This window comes from Eumetopias jubatus, unplaced genomic scaffold (assembly GCF_037043125.1).
Source record: "Eumetopias jubatus isolate StellerSeaLion01/CBP00866 unplaced genomic scaffold, mEumJub1_p1.0 scaffold_15, whole genome shotgun sequence".
NCBI classification, from domain to species: domain Eukaryota; kingdom Metazoa; phylum Chordata; class Mammalia; order Carnivora; family Otariidae; genus Eumetopias; species Eumetopias jubatus.
The window spans coordinates 25,613,168-25,632,486 of NW_028274821.1; the positions used below are offsets into that span (position 1 = coordinate 25,613,168).

Sequence of the window (19,319 nt, forward strand, 5' to 3'; positions counted from 1 at the left end):
ATGGATCACTTCATTCATGCATGAGTGTAAGCGCGCATTTAGAAATATTACAAGTACCCACTACGTGGCATCTTTTATGGGCTCTCACTTCCGTATCTTGCTTGCGTTATCCACTTGTTCCTGTTTCCCTCTTTCCTGTGCCATCAGATAGATGGGGAAAAGATGATTTTTAAGAACTACATCAGTTTAGATAGATGGCGTAGAAGGACTGGTGAGGAGGATTCTGGTTGGCAGTTTATGAGGGGCCTTAGGAGGTAGGAGTCCACCGTGGCCTTATGAACGCATGGTTAAGTAATCCGTCATCAAGCGCCATGGCATATTATTCACTGGAAGCTACCAAAGGAAGAGAAGACATACTCCTTGTTCTTGAGATGCTCACGGTGGAGGCAGTGGAGAAGGATCACAATGAATGTGAAGCACTTGCAAATAAGGAGAGGAGCTACACGGTAGGGGACGTGGTTAGGGTGGCCTAACACATAGGGGATGATAGCCTGCTCTTGCTCAGATCAATTGGCACTTTCATGGCACTTCTCATTCAAAGATCTTAAGGTAGATGATAAATACCAGCTCACTATGGCTCACCAGCCCCTTGGGAACCACAGATGTAGAACGGGGAATAACCTGGGACCAGGAGGGACAGGAAACATGCTTAATAGATGGTCCAGGGGGAGTCAGGGAAGTAGAATGTAATTATTGGTGCTGGAACTGGGCCATAATCACCAGTAATGAACAAGCTCTCAGACTTTTGATCCAAGGTGATAATACCACTCTGTCAGCTCGAATACGAGGGAGTTCTGAGTACTGAGGTTTAGTTTCATTATCATATTGCCACATATATTTCTCACACTGCTATGCATGAAAATTTCTTATATTTAAATTTCCCCCAAATCGTCGTTTCCAAGCTAGATGCTTCCTGCAAAACCTGCATCCCATCCATCTGCAGACCTCCTTCCACTTGCCTGTAACTCCTGACCTTTCCCTCTCGAGCTGCTTGGAGCCTGCATAAGTGATGAGGACAGGGATTTGACCCCTTGGGACTTCAGGGAAGACAGATAATGACGCAATTCTCTTCCTCCTTCCCATTCTGCTCCTCACCTCATTTCTGACTTGGACTTCTCATAACTTGTCCCAGTGCCTCCTCGTCCCACATCTTTCCCCATCTCTGCTTTACCCACTTCAATAAGCTCTGAAGATCCGAGCAGTTCAGGTGGGTCGGAAAGGCCAGTCCCAACTGGATTGCCCTCAGACCCAGGTCCTTTATGCAAATCTGACTCGAAAGGATGCAAACTTCACAGTTCTCAAGTTCACTTATAAAATGGAGTATTTTTTTCAGGAACAAACTTTTCATGTCTAGCCTTGAGCGTCCACTTTCATTTTCCTATTATAGAAAATGGGATCTCATTTCTTCAGGTAAATTCAGTGCATTTTCATAATTTCTATGTCACTTCAGGTTAAACATTTTACTAAATTTGGGGATTTTTTTCCCTCTTGCATAAACTCCATTGCCTCTCACATTGATGTTGATGTGAAGCTTTGGGAAGGGGGCTGTTTACTTAAGTATCATTTGGCTGTTTCTTGATATCTACCTGGCAATGTTTTCTGCTGCCAGCCCTTGAGATGTGCCTTGTGTCACCTGGTCCCTAGGTTGGCCTGCTGAGCTGTAGGCTTGTGCTTCTCAGATCCTTGGTGGGTGAAGGCGAGAATAGTCCAGTCCTGACTCATGCATCTGCTTTCCAATTCTTTCCAGTTCTCTCCAGTTTTGTCCCTGAAGCCCTAGCCTTTGAGCTTTACTCTGAAGAATTGGATACCTTTGTTCCATTTCCTTTCTGACCCTCTAAACCCTCTTTCCACCACCCCTGGAAAAATGACAAGTGTATGTTTGCAGCCCAAGGGAAGGACGATCAAAAGGAAAGGGAAAGAACATTTTGGTTAATATCTCAAGGTGTCATCTCTCCAAATAAGCCAATTCTCCCATCGTGTGTATTTTGAATGCAAATCGAAAAACTAAGAACTTGCTAGAAACCTTTTGTTTTAGTCAAGCTTTTAAAAAGGCACAGTACAGATACCTCCCATTTTCTTAGAAGAACCATCTGGATATTTGGGTGGGGGGACAAGGTGGATAAGCTGAAGTTACCCGTGTGTATTGATGATATAGGCGCTTTGCTCAGAAATCAAGGGTTTCTTGGTTTTTTTTTTTTTTTGGTTATAAGCAGAAAATCCCATTTCATCCATTATCAGTCCATTATCACAAATGAGATAGATGTTAGACCAAGATAGCATAATTAACAATATGGAAACTTATCAGATTTGGCGATGGTGTATTTGAAACAGAGGTCCAGAAGTCACCCACACCAGGAAAAAATATGTCAAACTTAGCCTCAAGATATGACCTACTAGGTAGAAATATATGAGATTATTTTCACCAACTAAGAAAGGAGAAAAAAGTACATCTGCAGGGCTAACATTTCTATTCATCTATATGCTTGCATCTCTCAGTTCCTTGTCAGCGACCCTGGAAAACTCTACTCAGGTGGTCCATTTGAACCTGGTTTTGCTTGCAGAAAACTTTGACATAGTTTGAACGGCAGCATTTAAAATTTTACCGGCTTCAAGTCTTCTGCCAGCTGAAACATCTTTGTGTTGCACAGTTATTATTTCTTTTTAGTATTGCAGCCCACATAATCTGCATGAAACTCACACTGCTTAGCACTCAGATGGAGTGGATTCTGTTTAAGGATAAAAGAAATGGCGGGTACTAAGTGACCGGTGTGGGGAGGGTCAAGGAGGAGGAGTCATGGTCAAGTCAGAGGAAGGGAGGTGGTGCCTACAAGAGACCTTGATGGTCTTAAATGATGGTGATCTGGAGGTGAAATCAGAGACGATCTGGAGGTGAAATCAGATGAAATTTTTTTCTGAGACTTTTTTTTTCATAAACCTCATACATAGTAGCAAATTGCTTTTGGAAGCTGTGTTTATGTCTGGTCAAGGAAGTAAAGGCACGCAAATTTACTATACTGTCATCCGAGAATCCAACTTTCTAGGTTGGTCATGTTGCATGAGGATGCAGAATGTTCCAAAGTCATTCCACGAAGCACCAGTTCTGCCAGATGTTAAAGGATGAGTCAGAGGGAAATTCTCATTTGCAGGCCACAGAGGCTGACCCTGGATGACTTAGACAGGAAGAGAGGGCACTTGACTTCACAGTCCTGATGCGAGCCTGGAGAACAGGTTGAGACAACGGTCAGGAGCCCAGGGAGAGGAAGGTGACCAGAATCACAGCCAAAACCATGTTCTGGGGACCGCCTGGTAGGACACCACTGCCACCACCTGTAGATATTTAACCCCTTCCTTGCACCACCAATGGCTCCGAGCTCTGAACCTTGTGCCCACCATAGCCACCAGAAGGAGTTTGCACTGCTTTGCTTCCCTGTCATTTCCTCCAGAGTCAAAGTCCCAGGAGGCAACAGCCCACTGACCCTGGAGGGCACGTGGTACCCTGGTTCCCACAAAGTGAGGCAGGGGGACTATTTGCCTTTTTTACCTCCTGTGGGGAGAGGTAGACCTTGCCTCCCAGGAAGATTCTCACACAGTTGGGGATTCCCTAGACAGAAGAAGTGACTTCAGCTGCCTGCCAGCCAAAAAATGATAAATGACAACAGGATGTTACATAGGAAAAGGTTCCACAGTCAATTAACTTTGGAAAATGCCAGGTTTAACAGATTTCTTTACTCTAGGGCTTCTCATGTGATCGCATGCATCATGAATCTCCAGGAGGGATTACAGGACCCCCCTCCCTCTTTATCATCCTATGTGAGTGCTCCATGGAAAACATTGCATGAATCACGACTTGAAAGCAACTAGCAACACTATTTTTTCTCACACTTAACCTCAGCATACCAGTCTCTTTACCGACACATGCCTATATTTCTAGGCATGCAAATTAGAACTGCAGTTTTGGAAACTTTCAGGCTGTACGCCTGTCCCATGGTTGGGTTATTTTTCAGGATGAAGGTAAGATTGCTATTATGGGTTAGCAGCACCCACCAGGCCTTTCCCATCTCAGGTGTGCAGGCTTGGTTTCATCGTCTAGCTATAACAAGGCTGTGCACTTTTCCCTACTGAAACATCTCCATTTGTTCTTGGCACATTGTCCAACTTGCTTGAAGCAGTTAATGCAGCTTTAGAAAAAGAAAAAAAAGAAAATGTCTAAGAGAGGAGCTTATGTCTAAGAGACCCTGGCTCTGCATATAGCAGACGTAGAAGCCGCCAACATTAAAATTCTCTGATAACTCAAAACAAATGTCCTGCTTATGTTTATGGTGTGACAATGTAAGAGCAGGTAATGCAACAACAAAACAGCAGATGACCTTTCAGCCAAAGTCAGCATAGGAAATTGCTCCGATCTGTATTCATTGGTGATGTCTAAACTTTAGGTCAGAGTCTCATTTTATTTGAAGATTGGCAAGCTGAAGACGGTATCTTCCCATGCAAATCCCAGCCTTAGCTCTCTAGGCAGCGGAGGTAAATACAAGTCACGTGCTTGACTTAAATCAGCACTGGAGTTGAGCTTTTAAAAAAATTCCATTATTTAATGTTTAATGTTTCTTTTTTCAAACTTTCACACTTATGACTTTCTTATTATCCTCAACTTTTGTAAAATACAAAGCTAATACTATGAGATAGAGCCACTCATTAAAAAATTATCTTTTAGGGGCCCCCTCGGTGGCTCAGTCTGTTAAGCATTGGACTCTTGGTTTCGGTTCAGGTCATGATCTCGGGGTCCTAGGATCGAGCTCCGCGTCGGGCTCTGTGCTTGGGGCAGGGTCTGCTTGTCCCTCTTCCTTCCCCCTCTGCTCCTCCCCCCTGCTCCCTCATGCTCTCTCTCTCTCTGTCAAGTAAATAAATAAAATCTTCTAAAAAAATAAAAAATAAATCTTTTGGGGTCCTACTATGTAAAAGGTATGTGCTAGCTGTAGGGGGTAAACTCATGAATAAGACATATTTCATGCCTTTAAGAGCTTAGGCTTAAACTGTGAATTTGTTTATTTATTTAAAAGACTTTTTTGGGGGTGCCCGGGTGGCTCAGTCATTAAGCATCTGCCTTCGGCTCAGGTCATGATCTCAGGGTCCTGGGATGGAGCCCCACATCGGGCTCCCTGTTCTGCAGGAGGACTGCTTCTCCCTCTCCCACTCCCGCTGCTTGTATTCCCTCTCTTGCTGTGTCTCTCTCTGTCAAATAAATAAAATCTTAAAAAAAATAATAAAAAAAAAGACTTTTTTTCAGTCTGACTATAATCCAGGCACTGTGCTGGGAGCTTGGGTAAAGCAGTGAGCAAGAAAATAAAGGTTTCGATTCTTTGGAACATAGATGTCGTGGGGGAGATGGACATTAAATGACATGGCGCATAATTATTTATTGAATCATGCTTGTGATCAGAGCCACAAGGGTTTAGAGCAGAATGCTCCGAGGATGTGATGGTCCACGTCCTGTCAGGAAGTGGCCTGTGAGCTGTGCTCTGAAGGATGAACAAGAATAAACGTGATGGAGACATGGATAAAGGGAAGGAGAGAAGGAATAAGAGTTTTGGAGCACAGGAGCCTTTTGCTGGTACCAGAGGAAGGGTGACAGGTCACCTGACCAGGCAGGACCTCGGAGACCAAGGGAGAATTTTGGTCTTCATGCTAAGTGCAATGGGAAGGCAAGGAGCAGGTTTCCTCGGGGGAGGGACGTAATCGGATATGCCCTTTGGAAAGGTCACTCTGGCCCTGAATGTTGAATGGCTTGCAAGGGCAGTAATGGGGCAGAAATACCGGTTGGGAGGTTAGTCCATTAATTCAAGTGGGAAGTGCTGGTAGGTTGAACTAGGGTAGGTGTGGAAGGATGATGGTGAGAGGTGTAGAGATACCAGAGACATAAAAGAGTCTGAAACAACAGAACTTGATCCTTAATTGGATGTGGGAGTTATTTAGGAGAAATTCAAGGAAATTGCCAAATGCAATATGCCGTGCTAAATGTTATAAGAGACTGTAGAGGCATCTGGCCAGTTGCTGGGTATCAGCAAAGGTGTATGCAAAAACCCCACAAAGGACCTCAAGTCACGTCTAGTTTATTTGAAGAGGCTGGATATAAATACTGAAAATTAGCTCACAATCAAGGCTCTAATTGCCAGGCGTCACATGAGTGATACGGGCACTGTAGTTTGTAGGTGTTTCCAGGTCAGTTGTGGATAGAGCTAGCCAGGAAAGGCTTCATGCAATAGATGGCACTGGCTGGCCTTGGGCAAAGGAAGGAAGAAGAGCAATCCTGGTGGAGAGAACACATGGAAGAGGGTGAGGAGGAAGTAAGGATAGACATAACAAATTTAGGGAGTACCAAGTAGACCGGTTGTATCAAAATGGGGGCTTTTTGGGGGGGAAATTATGGAAAAATATAAGTTTGGAAGCATAGGTCGGGAGCAGCCGTGGGGTTGTAGAATTCTATAAAAAATTCCTAAGTGTTGATTCACACCTGGATCATCATGAGTAAGCTGTAAATCTCACGTACTAGGAAAAGCTCAAGTTCTAGGTCTCCTTGGACCTTCTCTACGATAAAGTCTCCTCCACCCACCACAGCTTGAGATGTAATTGACATATAACATTGTGTAAGTTTACTGGGCACAACGTGTTGATCTGATGCACTTATATATTGGGAAATGATTAGCTAACACTCTCATCAGGTCACTTAATTACTGTTTCTTTTTTTTTGTGGTGAGAACATTTAAAATTCACTCTTAGCAACTTTCAAATAAATACTACCCATTATGTATTGCTGGCTCCCTTGTCAAATGTTAGTTGACTATATATGCAAGGTTTTATTTCTGGGCTCTTGATTCTGTTCCATCCATCTATGTGTTTATTTTTATGCCACTATTATACTGTTTTGATTACTGTAGCTGTGTTGTTGAATTCAGTTTGCTTATATTTTGTTGAGAATTTTTGTGTCTATATCCATCAGGGATATTGGCCTTAAGTTTCTTTTTTCCTGTGGTGTTCTTATCTGGCTTTGGTATTAGAATAATGCTGGTCCTGTAAAATGAGTTTGGGAGTGTTCCCTCCTCTTCAGTTTTTGGGGACATTTTGAGATGGATTGGTTTTAATTCTTCTTTAAATGTTTGATAGAATTCACCAGTGAAACCATCTGGTCCTGGGCTTTTCTCTGTTGGGAGGTTTTTGATTATTGACTCACTCTCTTTACTCATTATTGGTACATTCAGATTTTTAAAAAAATTTCTTCCTGATTCAGTGTTGGTAGGTTGTATATTTCTAGGACTTCATCCATTTCTTCTAGGTTATCCAAGATGGTGGTGTTTAATTGTTCATTGTAGTCTCATGATCCCTTATATTTCTGTGGGATCAGTTTTAATGCTTACTTTTCATTTCTGATTGTATTTATTTATATCCTCTTTCTTTTTTCTTAGTCTAGCTAAAGTTTTGTCAATTTTGTTTATCTTTTTTTTAAAAAAACAGTTCTTAATTTTGTTTGAAATGCCACACCCTCAGAGAAGCCGCCCTTGGCCATCAGTCCCAAAACAGCCTTTCCTTCTATTATTTTATTATTTTATATCAGATGTGCCTGTGTATTTCCCTCCCAGTGTTACCACAATGTGCAAGTATCCACTTGTTTACCATCTGCCTTGCCCACCAAGATGCAAGCTCTGTGTGTGAGGGTTTTGTGTGTTGTCCCTTTGTGTCCTTGACCCCTAACGTGATGCCCTGTACTATGGTACAGACTTGGTTGCAAAGTGGGTATTGTGTGGGCAGGAGTGCAGAGTTTAGATCCAAAATGAAGGCAGATCCTGATACATTCACTGAAGGAAGATAGGACTCACTTTGGGTTAGCCAGACAATTCCTGAGCTCTGCTCAAAAACAAGCACATGGAAAATAACACACTAGTCTTTTTATAGCCTTTGCAATTTTGGAAACCCCCTTATTGAGACTCCTCTTGAAATAAAGTTATGCAAATATTTGGGATGTTCAAAGTGTGAATATTTACAATGTTTAAAATACTTTTCTAATTAACCATTTTATGAGATATCTTTACTTTCATGCTCAACTTTTCCACTTACCTTTTAGTTAATGTCTTAAATAACTCTTCCATTTGACTGTCTAATGAAAGCATTGCTAGTTAATACTGACTCTAAAATTGGATTTTACTGAACACTGTAAATATGAGGAGATTAAATCCTGGTCTGCAAGATCCAGGAGGAAATATGGGGTTGCTTCCATCTATGCTTGCAGCTTCCCGTTTTTTTAAGATGGAAATTTCCTGGTTACCTTGCTCCTGGACAGGGCTCATCTCTGGGGTCCTCCATACTGGACAGAAAGGGTGAGTTCTACTTTCAAGATTGGATGCTACCCCACCTCTAAAGTAATCCTGCCACAGGGTCGGGGGTTGTCTGAGCCTCATAATATCTTTTTTTCTTTTTTTGTAGGCTCCACAAAGTGGAGTGTGCCTTGATTCTTCACCTGACAAAGGGGGGTGCTGATTATTGTACCTATTTCAGGGAACTGAGTTGTGAGGAATAAATGAGATAATATGCATAAAGCCCTAAGAAAAGTGTCTGTTTTTTTCCCTTAAATTCCACATATGAACGTAATCATATGGTATTTGTCTTTCTCTGACTGACTTATTTTGCTTAGCATTATACTCTCTAGATCACTATATTTGGACACTTGAAGCTAATTTAACACTGTATGTTTACTGTACTGTAATTAAAAAGTTTTTAAAGTGTCTGGCACATAGTAAACGCTTAATGTTATCAATTATTATTGTACACTGAGTATATGGGGATCTTTGTCTCTACACAGACCTTTTAACTGAGCCTGTTTCACCTGTTAAAACTCATGTTTTGGCAATCAACATTCAGATTTTACCCAGTTCTTGTTGGTCGGCTCACTTCTTTTTTGTCTCCTCTGAACTGGTTGCTTGGCCTGCCCTCAATGGGCTTCCATGGCCCACTCTTAACTGCTCATTTTGCTCGATTGGCTTTCTTGCCCATGACCTTGAATGGTTTTTCTGGGATATTACCTTTTATATCACAGATAAGAGGCAGTGCCCTTCTATACCCTCCCTGGCCTGATTCATGAGTGATGATGGAGGACCCTTGTCCTCTGCCTAGGGTGGAGCTTTCATCGATTCCTAGATCTTTAGTATTGAGCTGAAATAAAATGATAGTAGCACCATGTGTCAGGGTGGGCAATGCCATGGCCTTATCTGGTAGAGGACACCCAGCCATCCATGTGGTTATCAAGAGGAAGAAAGGGGACTAAGTTTGTTTTTCAACATAGCCTCTTATGGTCTTAGCATCCTTCTCTTTCCACCTGCCGCACTGTTGATGGTGTCTGGAGGGGTGGTCTTGTCTGGGGCAGATACATAATCAGAACCAGATGCAAATACAGAATTTTTGCCCTTGGTCAAGCACATAGCAAACAATCCCATATTCATGCAGTGCTACATGAATCTAGAAAATAATTGGGCATTTCCTGATGCACCGGAGGGTAATTTATCTGGTCTTTTCGCAGACACTTATTCAGTCCTTTGCTGTTGGGGTGGTCTTCATTGCTTTTCAACTATTTCCAAGCATCCTCATTCTGTCTTTTGGTTCCATTTAAAACTTCACATTTTTCCAGGAGAATAACCCTCAACTGATCATTTGGGTTGTCAGTGGCTGGGATGAAGCACTGCTGGTGATAAACTGACACAGCCGAAGGTCCCAGGAAATTTTTCATGTGGCATCTACTGCATGTTGGGATTTGCAGAACGCGGGCTGCTCTTCTTCAACCCACGTGACACCCTGGGTGGTGGATGCACGGTGAAGGATTGCTGAGACCTCGGAGCTTCCTCAGAAATGTCACTGCCTAATCCACACGTGCAATTAGAATTATGAGGACAAGGAGGGTGAGTTTCATCTACCTCAGGCTCCACACAATATGTTCAGATAATAAATTCCTGGTTCATTTTCTCACTCTGGCTCTGCGAAAACGCTTAGCTCGAAAGCTGCCACTATTCTTTTAAAAATTCCCCGGCAGTCCTGGAAGCCAGGAAAGTTTTACTTTCAAACAAGAATTTTGGTGTTTGTATCACTAAGGCCTCTATTTAATTACAGTAACACATTGTTTAAATTAAGTTTCTTTTGGGAAAAAATAAGGGTTTAAGTGAAGAGGAAAACATTATGTCAAAGTACACAATGTTTTGAGAGACTGAAAACTCTGTTTTTCCAATAAAAAAAAAAATTCTGAAGCATTTGTGGAATTCTCTTCCCTGTGGTCAATTTGCTCACACTGTGGCCTTCATCTAGAAGTAGTTCTCTACCCCTTCACCTATGTTAGGTCTAAGAGAGAAGAATTTTCATAAAGGCGAGCCAGGCCTCCAACTGGGGTCCTACAAGGCTCTGGCAGGCCTTCTAGGAGCTTGAGATTTGAGTGTTTAACTTCATAACCAGATGGTGTCAGTTTCCTTCTTTAAAGATGCCAGTTTCCGCTGGATGTATTAAGCATATCTTCACAGTCTGGGTGGAAATTTGTAGTAGTTAGCTGTAGACCATCAAATGATGGACAAAAGTGACCAGAATTCAAGAAGTGGTGGTTGTAAGTACACACGGCTAGCTAGATTCTGTCCTCTCTCCTTCCTCCCTGCCTCCCCTCCCTCTTTCCCTCTCCCTTTCCTTTCTTCCCTTCTTCCCTCCTTGGCGAGTTAGAAGTCTTTCTCAGGATGGGAGGGGTCGGTAGACTTGCTAGTAGATCTGGGGAGTAGGAGAAAAAAGCACCGTACATATCAATTATATCTCAATAAAACAAAAAGCAAAGAAAAAAACACTTTCTCTTACTCTCAGAATACTTCTGACACCAAATGTGTGGGTTTTGCCACACCAAGAAATTTTCCAATTCTCAGTAGACACCAGCTGGGAGTCTAGCAATTTAGCTCAGTGCTGTCACTAACTGCCTGGCATGAGCACAGGCCACAGGGGTTAAGGGCTCAGTCTGACATGACTGCCCAGACCTCCGATGCCAATCGTAAATCCAGGGCTGTCATATATATCTGACCAGCTGGTTCTAAATCAGGGGTTCCCTCCTTGGGTTTGATAATTTGCTAGGACTTCTCACAAAACTCAGGAGAACATTTATCTATGTTTATCCTGAAGGGTGTTACAAAGGATACAGGCGAACAGTGGGGTGAAGCAGTACATGGGGCGTGGTGTGGGGAAGGGGTGAGGAGCTTTAATTCCCCCTCCAGCTGTGTCATCCTCCCAAGTACTCTGAAACCCAGAGTTTGGGGATTTTCTAATGGAGGCTTCACCATGTAGGCATGATTGATTATTAACTCAATCTCTAGCCCCACTGGGCTCCCAGGAGGATGGGGTGAGGCTGAAAGTTCCAAGCTTCTAATCATGTTTGGTGTTCCTGGTGACCAGCCCTCCTCCAACCCCTATCCCGGGAGCCCCTCAGAGTCACCTCATTAGAACAAAAGACACTCTTATCACTCAGGAAATTACAAGGATTTTAGGAACTCTGTGTCAGAAACCAAGGTCAAAGACCAACTATTAGAACAAAAGATGCTCCTAGCACCCCTCTCACTCAGGAAATTACAAGGGTTTTGAGAGCTTTGTGTCAGGATCAATATATATATTTGATCTGGGGGCAAAGACCAATATATATATATTTTATATTATGTTATAGTAACACTGGGGGCCAAACTTTATTTTACAACTCTCTTTGTCCAAGGGGTGCCTGGGTGGCTCAGCTGGTTAAGCATCTGCCTTTGGCTCAGGTCATGGGGATCAAGCCCCGTGGTCCAGGCTCGCTGCTCAGTGGGGAGCCTGCTTCTCCCTCTCCCTCTGCCCTTCCCCTGTTTGTGTACGCACACTCTCTCTCCCTCTCATTCTCAAATAAATAAATAAAATCTTAAAAAAAAACACCCCTTCCCCCCAATTCTCTTTGTCCCAAGCCCAGACAAAACAGGGCAATAGAAAGAAGCATGTGACCGTTGTCCTCAAGGTTGAGGTCAATCCCAGGCTTGATTTATTCAGGTCCACTTGAGCAGGGGGCTCAGAGCACCCCTGTCCCTCGACTAGGTTCAGAGCTGGGTGAAGCTCCTGGGCTCTTCATGGCTCAGCCTGGCTTCCTTTAGGGAGGTTGAGCTGCTGGGCAGCCGAACCAAACATTTGCCACAGAAGGCATCTTTCTTACTGCCCTCCTTATAGGGTAGCTACTTAGAATTTCCTGGGTGATCCCATCAGCTTTTACAGCATGTGTGTGTGCCAGCTATCCTGGGGGATCCTTCTAGTCCAGAACATTCAACCAATCCTTACATACTTCCTGTGTGGGAACCCTGGAGCTTCAGGTAGCACGGAGATGAGACAGGAAATGCAGCATACCCACAAGCAGCTTCTGGGCTAGCACAGGGTGAACTCTCCCTCTAAGGCGGGGGGAGTGTGGTGATGTGCCTGAGAGAAGAACAGACCAAAGATGGCAGGGTGTGCATGGAGAGCAAGGGAGAATTGATTTCAATCAGGAGAACCAGGAATAAAGTCCTTTAGAAGTAGCGGTTAGACCCAGCCTCGCACACCAGGTAGGACGTGGGCTGGATGTGGGCTGGTGAGTCAGGCAGGGAAGGCTCCGAGGACTGGTCTGACTGGTGCAGAGAGAAACAGTTGGTTGGGGAAGGATTTGGGGGCAGATAGGGCTGGGCCTCGGCTGTCAGGTGAAGGAGCTGAGACCACGTGGACGCCAGGAAAATAATTTGGGTAACTTCGGGCAGCCTGGAAAAGGGGCCTCACGCTGAGTTGGGCGGGTTTGTGTTCCTCAGCAAATTTTGTCATCTCCATCTTGCGAGGATCCAAAAATGCCCCCTCGGGTATTGTTTTGTTGTGACTATCTTCTTATGATATTGGGCCAGGCTCCTCTTGGTGCACAGACAAACCCTTCCCGTCTTGTTCTGTGACTATCACGTTTGCCATTGTATTTAAGGAATAACAGCTCTCAGTGGCTGAGAATCTGTCACCTGCCAGGCACCTTGGGGAGTTTGTTACATGTCTTATTTCTTTTAATTCCCTTGAAAACCCAAGGTGGGAAACATTTCCCCTACTTTTCAAAGAAACGGAGTCCCAGTGTGGTTCCATGAGTCCTAAGACCACCCAACTTGGAAGCAGCCAAAAAATGGTCTGCTTCCCTTGCTTTCTATTCATTCTCCTGTCCAAGCACACGGAGCCTGCAGTGCTGATAAAGAGTGGTAGGCAACGATGGGTGTGCCCAACACATGACATGCATGAACATCCCACAAAAACGACAGAAGGAAAGTCCCATTGTTATTATTCCCATTTTACAAATGAAGAAACTATCTCAAAGATGCATGTAATTTGCTCATAGTCACAAAACTACCAGGTGGCAAAACCAGGGTTGGAACTAGGACTCTGAGTGCATAGTGCATTGTCAGTTATCAGGGCTGTGAGTGCAGGGACTAGGGTCCAGCATGGTGCTGGGTATATAGTAGCCCCTTACATGAATGCTTTTGAATACATTTTTGAATGTTTTATGAATGAAATTAAGTGGACAAATGAGTGGATGGAATAAAGAATGAATGAATCATGTGTATGACACCGAGCCTTAGTTCTCTATTTTCTCCTGGACACCCTGCTAGGACTTTGGCGAGCCTCTCCCGCCAGAATGGATGATATGACCAGGCCATAACTCTGTGGTCCCGAGAGCCGGGCACTGCACAGATGTAGAAATGGGTTCAAGTGCCGGACACCATATTTCTCAGTCATGTGGGCTTTGTCTGGAGGAATGAACCTTCTATACCATGTCCTAGTGCTAAACTAGGTATGTAGCCTGCTTTAATAGTGATAATTCAGTTACAAGTAATATGGAAACAATCACAAATATGTTGGGACATTTTGGTGGTTTTGTTTTTAAATAAACTTACTTCTTATCTGTTATGACCGCTGAAATTTTTAAAAAATGACTTTTATTTTTTAGAAAAGTTTTAGATTTATAGAAAATCTGCAAAGGTAGTACAAAGAGTTTCCCCCTAGGCCTCAGCCGGATTCCCCTGCTGTCAACAGCTTACATCTCTGTGGTACATCAGCTTAACTAAGGAGACAACATGGGTAGGTACTTAAATAACTAGATTCCACACTTTACTCTGATTTCACTAGTTTTCCCCCAATGTCCTTTTTCAATTCCGAGATCCCATCCGGGATACCACATTGTAGTTAGTTGTCATGTCTCCTTAGGCTCCTCTGGCCTGTGTCAGTTTCTTGGACTTTCTTTGTTATTTGTGACCTTGACAACACTGAGGAGTACTGGTCAGGTAGGTGTCTTGTAGAATGCTCCTGAATTTGGATTTGTCTGATGTTTTTCTCATAGTCAGCCTGGGATTATGAGTTTTGAGAGGAAGACAACAAAGATCAAGTACCATTCTTGTTACCTCATATTAAGGTTACTGCTAATTTTTGATTTTATTTATTTATTTATTTATTTATTTATTTATTTATTTAGAGAGCAAGTTGGGGGGCAGTGGGAGGGACAGAGGGAGAGGGAGAAGATCTCAAGCAGACTCCACACTGAGTGTGGAGCCTGACGTGGGGCCCAATCCCAGGACCCTGAGATCATGACCTGAGCTGAAACCAAGATTCAGATGCTTAATCAACAGAGCCACACAGGTGTCCCAAGACTACCACCAAAATTTTTAAAGCTAAATCTTTAATTCTACTTCTCATGTTTGTAGCTCCATAGTCTTCCCTTTATGGTTTTTCCAATGGCCCCGTTGATTCCATTGGAGAGACCAAGCTCTCCTGCTGGCTCACTGGGTCCTAGCTAAGTCTTAATAGCAAAGCATTTTGCAAGGGATTCCGTTGGCCCCATTTTGCCTAGCCTGGATTAGATAATCTCGGTTTACTAGTCAGGTGAGTTTCTCCTGGTTGAGATGTAGAACACTTTTTTCATGACTGCTGATAGATGAATGGAGGCATTTCTAGTTCTTAATGGTGTAGCTGTCCCCCACAAAAAACACTAATCATCTTGATGGGGTTGCTGAAACAGCTTACAAGGACAAAGCCATAGGAGAAAATATAAATGTGTGTCTACAACCATGTTTTTCATAGATGGATGCCAAATTCCATGTTTACTTGTTTGTTTTTTTTTTTTTTAGAATATAAAACTATCGATAAAGATGATCTCCAAATTGTCTTTGTTTGGAGGCATCCACCGTGCCCTGAGCTCAAAAACCAGCCTCTCTCACTGGTTTGTCCTCACTCAATCTTTTCTGTCTCTTTCTTGGGAGGGTCCAGCAAAGCTACATCCATTATCGGGAACCTATATCCATTATCTCCATTTAAAACTACTTTGCTGTTGGGTTTCAACCATGTTTTATCCATACTCATGAAACATGAAAGGGTTATACATTTCAGGAAAGCCAGTGAGGCTTGGACAAAAAGAAAGCATTAAAGCAATTTCCAAATGACAACAATCCTCATTACCCTTCAGGACGCCAAAGGGAACAGATTTGTCCTGAAGTTTGTCTCACTGAATTTTATTTTGTTTATTTCATTATTATTTTTGGTGTATGTCTCTCTGCACTTTTAGACGGAACAGCACTCCTGCTAGTCAAGATAACATCAGATTGTTTATTGTAGATCTTGGCTTAAGGTGCAGATGTTTTGGCTCAGTTAATAATAAACCATTCTTTAACTTATTTTTAATTTTAGTTCATGAAGTAATAGGAAAATATAGCAACTTTTTGAATGTGCTCTTAGGGAGAGAGGAAGAGAGAGGGGGAGGGAGAGAGAGAGAAAGAGAGCAAGCTAATTTGAGGTAGATGGTTCTGGTTAAGTCCTAGGCCAGCTTAAGATAGTGCCATGAAAATGTCCTGTTCCCCTTTCCCATCATCACCCCTGCCTTGACTTTCACCATTTACGCCCTCATCTTCTTGATCCCTTTCCCTCGTGTGGATCCTACTCGAGTCAGGGACGTGCTTTTCTGGCTGACATCTACATCTTCCTCTTGAATGTCCTCTTGAATGCCTTAGGGTAACAGGTCCCCCACATCTCCTCCTGCCTGGCTATCCCTGATGGAGCCCCACAGATTTCGAGCTTAGCATTAACCCAACCTCCTTCCAAAATGAGAATTGTTTGCTCTGATTCCTGGAAATGCTCATGAACAGACTCCATGTGCAGGGAGATGGGCCTGTGGAAGGGAGCCAGTCGATCGGGACACCCCATCCATCCAGAGTGGGGCCTCTGCTGGTGCCTGTGTCTTGGGCAGGCAGGCTGCAAGGCCAGCCGAGGCCTGGGTTTACGGGGAGTGGCAGGTGTCTACCTATGGGCTCATCTACTTCTGACAGGTGGGGCCACACGAAACACTTTGGTTCTTTGAATCTTAGGAACCAGGTAACCTTATGCACGGTTTCAAGTCTCCGTGTCAAACCAGCCGTTTGCGGGTGTCAAGGCCAAAGCCTGGGAGGAGGCCGTCGTTGGTGCAGATGAGCCGCAGTTGCTGGAGGGGCCGGCGTCTGTAAGTGGTTCAGTGCACTGGGGTTCCGCTTCCGGTCCATGACCTCCCGCATCCGGGTCACGCGTGACCCCTGTGCACCGGAGCAAGTTGCCCTTGGCGTGGGGGCGGGGTTCTGGAGCCGGAAGGAGGGTGAGGCGGTGCAGTTTACCTTTAAGAAGTCGGCTAAGGGCCTGGACTCTATCCGCGTCACCTGTCGGTGAGTGAGAGGGGCCCAAAGGGAAAAACAGGCAGAAGCGCAGATCCGAGGCGGACAGGTGCTATAAGCGTGGAGGGTCACCCTAGGCCGAGCAGAAGCCACATGGTGGCCTCGTGTCCCCTGAAGGCCCAGCAGGTCCCCAGCTCACAGGGAAAGCCAGCCTACTTTCAGGAGGAGGAAGAGGAGGTCCAGAGCCCTACCCTGCTCCCAGAGGCCCAGCACTGAGCTGTGGTGGGTGGGGGTAGCCTTCTGTGATCTGGAAGTTTTGAGGAACAGGCAGAGTGGAGGAAGTGGGGAAAAGGGTGGGTAGGGGGCAGCTGGCTCTGCCATGCATCTCAGGCCGGGGTCCACAGCATCACCCCTCCTTTCCTCTTGGCAGGGTGGGTGAAGGGGTGAGGCAAATGAACTCCAACCCTGCTCAATCCAAATGCTCCTGAGGGTTTTGGGGAACATCCCTACCTGTGTGCTTTGTCTGAGTTTCCCCCCCCAAGAATCTCCAGCTTTTGAAAGTGGCCTGGAGAGGGAAATTGTTTTCTTTTCAAAGGAGATGTAATAATAATCCCCACCCCCCCGGCCCCACACCAGGGTGTAAAGATTGAGCCTGAGACCAGACTGATGGGCCCAAGAGCATGAACCACTGCATCTTGTGGGAGGGAGTCTCTCAGGGGTGAGGCAGGGTTTTCCCACATCTTGTCTCATAACCGACTCAGGGGAAAGGTTGTTCTCTACTGTCCCAAGCCATGGGTTGTGACAGTAGGCAAAGGGGTTGTTGGGGAACAGCTGCAGACCCACTGCTGCTAAGCTGACTCCCACCCTACTCTGGGCCGATAGAATTTTCTTTATTTGCTCCCTTGGATAACTGCACCTTGGGCCCCACTTTCTCCAGGATGCCAACTGCGCAAGCTGCGTGTATATGACAGATCTTGTGTGTTTTATTAACTTTTTTTTTGTAATATAAATGTTTTGATTTTGTATTTTTGTGGATTTGAATCTTAAGGCCCTCATTCCTGCACAGTGTTCTCGGGTACACGTGCAATCTTGGGGGTCAGTCGGCAGCAGCTCCTGGGGTCTGCAGAGCAGGAAGGCTTTTTGTTTGATCACAAGGGAGAACATCTGTTCGGAGGGCATAACCTATTGACCTACCTCCTTTTTGCCAATCGGAGCAGGCTTTCCTGCCCTAGTGTCTTCTTGAAACCACTCCACCCTCAGTGTTCCACAGGAGACTAGGTTACCATTCATGGCTCCATGACTTGATGTCCTTCTACTGGGAGATTAGAAATTGGTCTGAACAGCAAAAGGTGGTGCAGGAGGGTGAGGAGAGGCTGTACGAGGGGAAAGGTGCAGAGGGGAAGCCAAGATTAGCTGAGGGTTGTCTCTACATGTAATAAAGGATTCCTGTTCTGGACTTCTAATCCCGGGGCACGGGACTCACTTTACAGACTAGATCCCTCCTTCACTGGATTGGGCTAGGCCTACTAGCACAACAGGGGAGTGTGTGTGTGTGTGTGTGTATGTGTGTGTGTGTGTGTGTGTGTGTGTGCTTTAAAAAGTGAGTTGGTAAGGATAGCTTTAAGAACAATACTTCTTGTACCCAACTTGAACTGCCCAGGGATGGGTGTATGAAGCTGAGGCTACATTTCTTAACCTTCATGAATTCTGAGCTTTTCTTGTTGGCTTCCAGAGAGATCATGAGCCATGGCTGCTTCTCGTCTCCCAGAGCCAGTGTCCTGCCTGCTGCAGCTGTCATTAATGTGATAGCTAAAGGAGAAAAGAAGATTTCGTTTACATGCTGTGAGATCCCCACAGACCTACCTCATTGTGTTGAAACAGGGCAAGTGCAACAGAACGCATTGGGTGATGTATGTCTGATCCTGGGTTCTTGTCTCCCCTACTCACTGCCCCCTCTAGTTATATTTGTCTGGGCCTTGTAAGACTTCATGAATAGCTGATTGGGTGGCTGCTAGGTGGCCTGTTTTGTGTAAATATAATATGTTGGTCTTCTCCATCTTCTTTTGGGGTTTTACAGTTTACACACTTCTTTTTGTATTAAGAAAAATAGCCAAAGCATCTTTGACAAGATTTTGTATCAGGAAAAGAATCTGGAGCATAGCTTGGTGACCCCTCTTGAAGTGTGGGGGTCTTGAATCATCCTCTCTTTGTGTTCCCTTCCCCTATTTCCTATCTTGGGCCAGATCTTCTGTCCTAAATGCTTGACTCCTACTCTATCTCCTCTTCTATCCCCCCTCCCCCAAAAAGCCCCCCACCACGTACACATTTAAATCTTGAAGCAGCTACAATCACTCCATCCCTTGTCCCCAATCTCTTGTGTCAAGACCATCCCTTGGTGTGATTCATACAAATACACTACTATTTGGATAGATCAAACCTCCTTTAATCTCTAATCTTGGGGTAGAGAGAAGCAGGAGCAATGAGGGGGGCTGTCCATGTAGAAAACAGGGCTGGGAGACCAAGAAAGGGAAGATGAATGTATATCCAAGTCACTCAGGGAAATTTTGAAACTTATGTCAAAGTGGCCACAAGATTGTTTAACAGGATGCGGACAAGTGTAGCTCC

At 44.5% G+C, this 19,319-nt stretch overlaps 1 pseudogene; it reads left to right on the forward strand.

Moving 5' to 3' along the window:
- Window positions 1-311: 311 nt before the first annotated feature.
- On the forward strand, window positions 312-16,970 carry LOC114223361 (protein lin-28 homolog A pseudogene; annotated as a pseudogene).
- The last annotated feature ends 2,349 nt before the right edge of the window (window positions 16,971-19,319 follow it).